Genomic DNA, 9,431 nt, shown 5'->3' with positions numbered 1-9,431 from the left:
ATTTATATGTAACACCCCTAACCCATCTCCATCGTCGAAGTCGGGTTATGGAATATTACAACGTCAATTTAAACATTTCTCATTACTTAATCATAAATATCCAAATCACATTGCAATTATTACAAACATACACTTACGAACCTTAAATCAAGTTTACGGGGCCTTAAAAATAGTTTGAAAATATTTTGGGGTTGATTCGAAACAAAACGAAAAATTTAGAAAAAAGTTGAAACTTTTGAAAACATGGAACACACGGCTGTGTGTCATAGCCCAGACTGTGCAGACATTTGAAATCCAAACACATGACCATGTCCCAGCCCGTGTGTCCACCCATGTGTGCATTCAATGTTGGGTCACACGGTCGTGTCGCAGGCCATGTCTCAGACTGTGTAACTAACTGTTTTAAGACACACGGCCGTGTCGCAGGCCATGTGAAACGTGTACCTAAATCATTACAATGCACGGTCGTGTGACAGCTAGTGTCTCAAGCTTTGTGCACCAAATTTTACTTCCAAATAAGGCAATTTTTACATCTATATTGGTTCTCAAGCCAAACCTAAAGCCACATTAAAACCATGACCAAAATTGTCCTTAAGTAAGTAAAAAAAATATATACATATCAAAATCCTACAATTCATGTGCCTAACCAATGTGCCATTTAAAGACACCTTAACAATAATTTAACATTCAATAAAGCAAAATAAGTAGATACATAACTCAAACTAAGCTCTCACATTCTAACATCAACCAAATGACCAAACATATATATATATAGACATGATTACATATATATAGACCTTTTTTCTAATACTAATTCAAGCACATTGATAAACAGTAATTTATACATATTTTTTATCCCATGCTTAGCACATTTATGGATGATTTCTCATTAGATTTGGTGAATTCGATGCTCCTAATTCTTTAATTTCATGTTTTATACTTAGGTGAGCATAAGAGAATAAAAAGAGCGAGAAACGGGCCAAAAATGGAGAAAATAGACCCACATGGGAAATCAACACGGCCTGAACTTCCTCACACGGACGTGGCACATGGCCGTGTCCATTTGGTAGGATCGAAGCACGACTTACACAGGTTGACTACACGCCTGTGCTTATTTAACAGCCTTGACCACAGGCCTCTAAATAGAATTGCTCTGAACAGTTTATGGACAACTTTTTACTTTCAATTGTAACCTAGATTTCTTTTCAGTTGTAGTTTTCATTTTAGTTTTCTATTTTTTTATGAGGATCAGATTTTAGATCAATCAACTCTTCAATGGATTACCATTCGCTCTTTTATAATTATATCAAAATTTTTCTTATCTATGTTTTTTATCTGTTCTTAATGTTTATATTTTCCATCAATTGCATTGTATGTGTTAAATCCATGGGGAACTAATCTGGTAAGGGAGATTAATGAGTGGATGTGAGATTAATTAACATTTATGTAAGGTTTTTTAGCGGATCAGTTGATTGGGATAGGCAACGAAAGAAGCGATATGGCTTCGAAAGTTCTTAGCCAATCTTGAAGTCATTCCTAGTATGAACAAAGTATAACACTTTATCGTGATAATAGTGATGTAATAGCTAATACCAAGGAAATAAAAAGTCATAAGAGGACCAAACACTTTGATCGGAAGTATCACTTGATACGAGACGTAATAGCAGTAGGAATAGTAGATGTTGTGAAAGGAGCTTCTGAAGATAACCTTGTGGATCCGTTTACTAAGACTCTTGTAACTAGAAGTTTTAAGAAACATGTCAAGGATATAGGAGTGTGAAACATGACACATTTACTTCACTGGGGCAAGTGGAAAATTTTTAGGAAATGTGTCCATATTGTAGTAAAGATGTAATTGTTTTCTACATATTTGAACGATGAATAAATAAATAAAGTTAATTTCATATTTCACTGTTATATTTTTTGTGTTTCTGTCTTTCATGTTTTGCATACATAGCAAAATTATGACAAGCAAATATTAGCTCATTGATTGTGTAAGTTTAAACTGATGATGAGTGGTATTGTAAAAATGTTTACATTACGAGAAAGAAAACTTGTTTTAGTAGATAAACTAAACAAGTCTGTAATCCCGTAAAGAATCAAAGTGAACATTTGATTCAAACATTTAGATATAAGTGGAGGCTTATGCTCTAAAGATGATCAAGCCCACAACTGATATGTTAGGTACATGACTTGTGTATGGCATGGCTTTATTAAAAACAATGGAATCCATAACTCGATCAAAGATTTAACGATACCCTTTCATCGACATTGTATGGATTGATAAATATGGAACGTGGCCACAGGTTGCTTGTTCTCGAACGAACAATTTATCACGGTCATTTGTTGAAAATGATCATATTAATCATTAAGAAGACACAATGGTGACAATGAGATAAAGTAGGATTGTATTGAGTAAATGTATTTAACTTAAAGGAATCAATGATATTATATGAGGGTAACACACACATGACGAGGTCATTGGACAAAGCAGTTGGATGAATTGTTTTCGTAAAAAGTATATAATAAGAAGTTTTCAATCATGGTACTTCTTATGGACTGACTCCATAATTAAGTAAATTTTGAATTATCAGAACGATGCTTCTGGATATAATTGCAATTACTAGAGCCTAATTGTGTATGTCCGGCTGGTCCCTCTACTAACTCAACAAAAGTTCGATTAGACTGCATTTGAATAAAAAAAATTCTACAACTCTGGAAATAATTTAACTGAGTCGATTTATTTGATATGAAATTAAGTTGGGAGGTTGTGAAAATTGTTCAATTAGAGAATTTGATTAAAGAATTTTCTTGAAAATTACTTTTGGAAAATCTCAATGATTTTTGAGAGAATGAATTTTGATCAAACAAATTTAAATTAATAAAATTAATTAAAATAAATATGATATTTTTTGGAAATTAATTTTCAAGTCAGACAATTGGCCTAATGGGTAATTGAACTTAAAAATTGGACTTGAGATCGAAAACTGGAATCGAGAACCAAAAATTAAGATTAAGACCTAAATCTGGTTAAACCAAGCCAGTATGTGAAATCGGACTGACGATCCAACTGGTGGCTGGACCAAACCGGTTGGGTCATCACTGGCCTGAACCGATTGGGTTGTCACAGGCCTGAACCTAACCAGCAACAGTCGAATTGCTCAATGTGTCGTAAGGGTATCATGCCTACGATGACACCGTCGGCCACGGTGGTGGTGGCGGTTGTGACGGCGGCATTCCAGTGGCCGATGGATGATCAGCAACATTCTTCGATGGTTGAGTAGTGGGAGAATTGCACTCCTACTTAGACTTTATCCGATAATTTGATTTCAATTAGTTATTCTAAAAACAATATTATTTTAATAAATTTAATATTAAATTAAATTTATTATTTATATTGATAGTGTTTTATTAATTTAATATTAAAGTGATTATGTTAATATTAAGTTTAATCTAATACTTATCATAAGTATTAGATTAAACTTAATATTAATGTGATTAAGTTTGTTTTAGTTGAACTATCTAAACTCTTCTTATATAAAAAGAGTCTTGTGTAATTATTTTACACAAACTTAAGTTCAAGAGAAAGTAGTAGAAAGAAAATTCTCTGAAGAAATTATTTTAGAATATTTTTAGAGATATTTTTCTTATTTATAACTTGGCCTAGAAACGTTTGAGCGTGTTTTCAACTTAAATTTTGATCTTAGACATCTCTAATCACCCACAAGTAGTTAATGATTTCAAGATTAATTTAAAATTCATAAATTGATTTTTACCCTATTTATAAGATTTATTTAAATTGATTCCATATTTAAAATCTCAAACATTTTCGAGATTTCAACTTCGTATGTGTTTCAATGACATCTCTCATCCGTACCGAATGTTGAAACGAGTAAAGAGTATTATAACATTAGTTATGGCCTTGAAAGCAAAAAAAGTCTTGCCCTAAGGCAAGACACGAATAATATAAGAGGAAAATAATAAGTAATTCATAAAAGAAAAAAGAAATTACAAAACAATTTTCAAAAAATTAAATAATTTTACATTTAACCTATTAAATTAACTGTAGCTCATCATAATCTCATGTTAAAAATGTTTATAAGAGAACTCCCTACAAATTCATTTTAAAGAAGTTTAGGTAACAATGAAACTATCAATTTATTTAAATTTCATCTCACTCAAGTTAAGTTTTATTCTTTTGAAAGCCATAAGGGTAAACAAACAATTTTTTAAGTTAAAAGTTTTTTTTTGGTAACTCTAAAGTTACCGCTTTTCGAGTTAAATGATAATTTTTAACTTTTAACTTTTATATAATATTTATACTGAATATGTAATTGTTTTTATATTAAAATTTATTTCAAATATATAACATTATTTCTTTGAATTTGTAATAATTATATTTTAATATTTAAAATATAATTTATATACTCAAATTAAAATTTACAAATAATTAATATTAATTACTTAAAAAATATTTAAAATTTATATTACAAATATATCAAAGTATCAATAATGAGTCAAAATAAATTATTTTCATATACTTCTGTCACAACAGAAACTTAAAATTTTGAAAGATATAGTCAGTTTGTGATATTTATAGCAATAATTTTTTTTCCAAAAAGTACCAATGCTTTGTGTGAGACAAATACTAGATGTTCTCAGCTTTCAACCGAACGATCTTCTCCACTATTCTTGAACTACATCACTTCGAGTGTGGGCTTGAATAATCACAAATAAAACACAAAATCAAAAACAATTTATTAATTTCAGTGAGAAAATAAATTTCTCTCAATAGAAATAGACAAAATTGTTATTCCCAAAAAGTATAATTTATACTCATAAAATAAATTATCACTATTTTTGGGTAGAATAACAATATTTCAAAGTTGTATTATTTTAGCCTTACTAGTGCAATCTACTTTTAAGGAGAGATAGAATAATCTTGGTTGAATTAGTAAAATACAAATAATACTTATAGGATAGAAAAACTAGCCCCGAGATGGGCGACACACCCTAGTTAAATATACTAGGTTAGCACCCCTCATATGTATTATTGTCCTCACATGATTTTTGCATGTAAATCAAAATAGAAGCAAATATTAGCTCACTGGTTGTCTAATGTTTAACTAATACTAAGCGGTATTACGTGGTTAGATTGTAATAAGGAAAGACAACTTATATTAGTAGACAAACCTAAACATGTTTTTAGTCTAATTTGAAATGAGCAAATCGATTTAAATACAAATATGTCGTCTATCAAGTCTAATTGGAGAGATGTCTTATTTTGGGCATCAGAGCGGATGACTCCCAGAAGATAGAAACATAAATGTGATTGACTGGACTGACAATACATCGGACAGGACCTAAGTAGAATAGATCCTGTATTTGTTTATAGATTTATTCACTTGTGACGTTTAAGGTGTGACATACCTTAATCCTGAGTGAATGACGGACTATGTATGCGTGACTCATATACTTTGATATAAGTAAAAGCCTGAGTTCAAATAGATAAGGAACTGAAAGCTAGTATGTTGGCTATACGACTTCTGCAATATGTAACGTCATTCACAATAGTGGAATTCATAGCCTGAGATATGAGTAAATGTTATTATCTTATTGGCATTATATGATAAATGAAAAGTAAACATGACTATAGGTTGTTCGTCTTTGTGATAAATACTTTATTACTATTTGATAGTAATTGATTTTTTATTAAGGAAAATGTAATGGTTACCATGAGATAAAATAGGATTATATTGGGAGAGCAGATTTATCCCAAAGAGATTAAGAATATCCTATGAGGGTTACACACTTATGATAAAGTCATTAGACAAGTACTGATCGAGTAACTTTCGTAATGGTATGTAATTAGAGAGAGCTTAGTCATGATACTATAGTGGAATGACCTTCGTGACTAAATGAGTTATAATTAATAAGCGAAAAGCTTAAATTTAATTATAAATCATTGAGTCCTAATTACTTATATCCAATCGGTCCCGCCGTTAACTCGTTAAAATTGAAAATGAATTGCATGTTAAATCAAATGACCAAAAATGGATAGGAATGGAAAAATTCAGAAATGAATGTGATTTTATTATTAAATGAAAATGACCTGAAAAAATAATTTATGATTTTTCGAATTGCTATTTAATTAAATAATTAAAATTTGAAAATGTAATTAAATTAATTGGTTATTATGAATTCTTTAAATGTAGAAATATTAAATATATTTTCTCATAGATTCCTTTATGGTAAAGTTGTAATGATTTTAATGAAATTAGAATTGGGTTAAGAAAATTATTTAATTAAGAAAATTAATTATTTAAATTAATAAATAATGTCTATTTTGAGAAAATAGAAAAGTATGTACTGAGTTAGATTCAATTATAAAGTGTTGGGTTAAAAATCTAGAAAATACATATAATTGGACCCAATACAACATAGGCTTGAATCTTTATCATAATACTGTTGGAAAAACGAGTTTGGAAAACGTAGCAGAATTTAGGAAAAAACAAAAGTTTTAAATTTTTTTTCCAAAATAAGATATTGGTTATGATATTTAAGTATTGTCGAAACCATCCTTCTTTCGAAATTTACAATTTTAAATTTAATGAAAAATAGGGGAATCGACTTTTAAAAAAGCAGAAATAAGTGAGTCGCCATTGATCTTTTTGTTTTGGGTGTGATCGGACCACCTAAAAATTTGGTCATTTTAATAAAAGATTTGCGATTTACTAAAACAATGACTCTGGTCTACGAAAATTTTAGAAAAATGGGATCGGGAATCGGTTACGCATGAGGAAGAATTAGCACCCTCACTACGCCCAAAATTGGTACCAAATCAATTAAATATTGTCCTTATGTCTAAAAAATGTTTTTCGAAATCTGGCTCTTTTTAATAAAAGTTGAATAACCCGAGTTGATTGTCAAAAATCTTTTTGTTTCGACGTCCGAAAATTTATAATTTGAAATTAACAAGAGGATGCTCAACTATTTGGTCCAACGAAAAACTGAAACCCAGCACAGTAGGGCATGATCCCTCGAATTTCCAAACATCGAACATTGCCTCACCTTAGAGAATATAAGTGAAATACCGAAGAAATGCTCGATTATTTTGGAGAAATGGAAAAGCACAACCCAACACGATAGGGCTCGATTCTCAAAACGCCAAATATCAAATATCGTCTTCGTTTTTAAGTATTTATATTTTTTTAAAACATGAGTGAGACTACAAAAGAATATTCGATCGTTTTGAACAAATGAGAAATCACAACCCAGCACGATAGGGCATGATTCTCGAATTGTCAAACGCCGAATATTGCTTTCGTTTTAAAGGATTTTTAGAAGAGCCGAGTGAAATTTTGAAGGGATATTTGATTATTTTAAACAATCGGGAAATTGCTACCCAACACGTTAGGGCATGATCCCGCGAATTGCCAAATATTACATATCGCCTTCGTTTTAGAGATTTTAAAAGACACGAGCAAAATTTTAAAATGATATTCGATTATTTTGAACAAATGCGAAATTGCAACCCAACACGTTAGGACACAATTCCACGAATTGCCAAACATCAAATCTCATCTTCATTTAAGGAATTTTAAAAAATATGAATGAAATTTCGAAGGGAAATTCGATTATTTTGAGCAAATACGAAATTGCAACCCAACACGTTAGGGCACGATTCCGCGAATCGCCGAACATCAAATTTCGCCTTCGTTTTGAAGAATTTTTGGATGAATACTTAAAACATATTAATTCGATTTGAAATGAGATGACATTAATCGTAAAATTTAGATTTTATAAAGCCACATTTCGAAAATCAAATGAAAGCGATGAGATGGGATAATTGACATATGTGAGATACGATCAACTAACAAACTAATAATTAAAAAATAGCTAACCTAAAAGCGTAATCCGATGGCAATAATGTGTGGAGAATAATAATCATACCAGGACAAAGATGATAATATAACAACCATTCAAGCAAAACAATACATACTATAACATGCCACAATAATATACAACACATGATATAGAATAACCAATACAAGATATAAAAATAATATAGCAATTAGAAACCAATGCGCTATAAAATGATTCTAAAATAATAACGAATAAATGGACCTATATTTATGTTGACAAATTTTCATGAAAGCCATAGATAGCTATATGATTTTTTTTGAACATATATTATAGAATGAAAATTTGAATCAAATTGCATGTAAAATGTTTTAAACATGAATTTATTTAAAAGTTGACAATATATATGATAATTTAGATAAAATATGATGCAAAAGAATGATAAAGATGCACAAAATAGATTTATAAAACATATATACATGCAGGTTTATTATAAAAAGAACATGAGATTAACAATAAGATATATAAAAATTTTCAAAAATAGTTTATAAATGTACGCCCCTATATTAGAACATTTAAATGATAGGTTATATAAAATACAAAAGCAATGTAATATAAAAAAAATTAGAAAATATAATAATAATTTTAATTGAAAGGGTTTCTAAAATTATTTCATATATATTTGGTAAATCACGAAGAAAAGGTATTTTAAAATAAAAAATCTACTAAAGCAACAAGTGTATATATATATACATAAATTTAAAAGTGAATACATGTAAATTCATATAGAAAAAACGATAATACGTAGGTTTAATAATGTATATTAAGTATAAAAATAATTTACATGGAGCATATATATAAAAACATATTGTCATAGCAAAATATACATTAAAATACATGGGGTTAATACATATATAAATGAAATAAAAAATAACTTTAATATAAAGTGTATGTATATACAGTAGCGGACGTAAAAAACATTATAAAAGGGATTAAAGAAAAATGAAATCAAATCATTAAAATATATAAAGAACAGTAAGTAAACAAGGTTAAAAACAATTGAATGCGTCAAAAAAGGATTGATAATGAGCCATAAAATGAATAAATAAAGAGGAGGGACTTAATTAAAAGAGAATTAAAGTGATAGGGACAAAGTATAAACAAAATCAACTAACAAAATACAAAAGGGACCGGCGTGTAACATGCGCGAATTCCTAGGGACTGAACATGGAAATAGTCCAGACCCTAAGACCCAGTGTTGAAGCCCGGACCACGTTGCGAACACGCGCAAATTAGGGGGAAAATTTAAAAGAAAAAGAATTGTGGAATTTGAGCTGATTTGCACGCAGCACGAAAGGGAGGGGCCTATTTCGCAAAATCTCCATTTGAGGCAAAGAAGCGCGGATCCGGGTCTTGGATCGGGCCGACGCGCGGATCCCCCCTCCAAACGGCACCGTTTCGTTGTCAATTAATAAAAAAGAAAGAAAAACCTAAAACCTAATACCTAAATGCCTTAACAGACTAAAAAATGGGCAGACGAAAGGGAGAAGAGGGAGAGAGGGGAGCGG

This window comes from Gossypium hirsutum, chromosome A09 (assembly GCF_007990345.1).
Source record: "Gossypium hirsutum isolate 1008001.06 chromosome A09, Gossypium_hirsutum_v2.1, whole genome shotgun sequence".
Classification (NCBI taxonomy): Eukaryota; Viridiplantae; Streptophyta; class Magnoliopsida; order Malvales; family Malvaceae; genus Gossypium; species Gossypium hirsutum.
The sequence above is the reverse complement of the archived record's forward strand: the minus strand, read 5'-3'. Positions refer to the sequence as shown.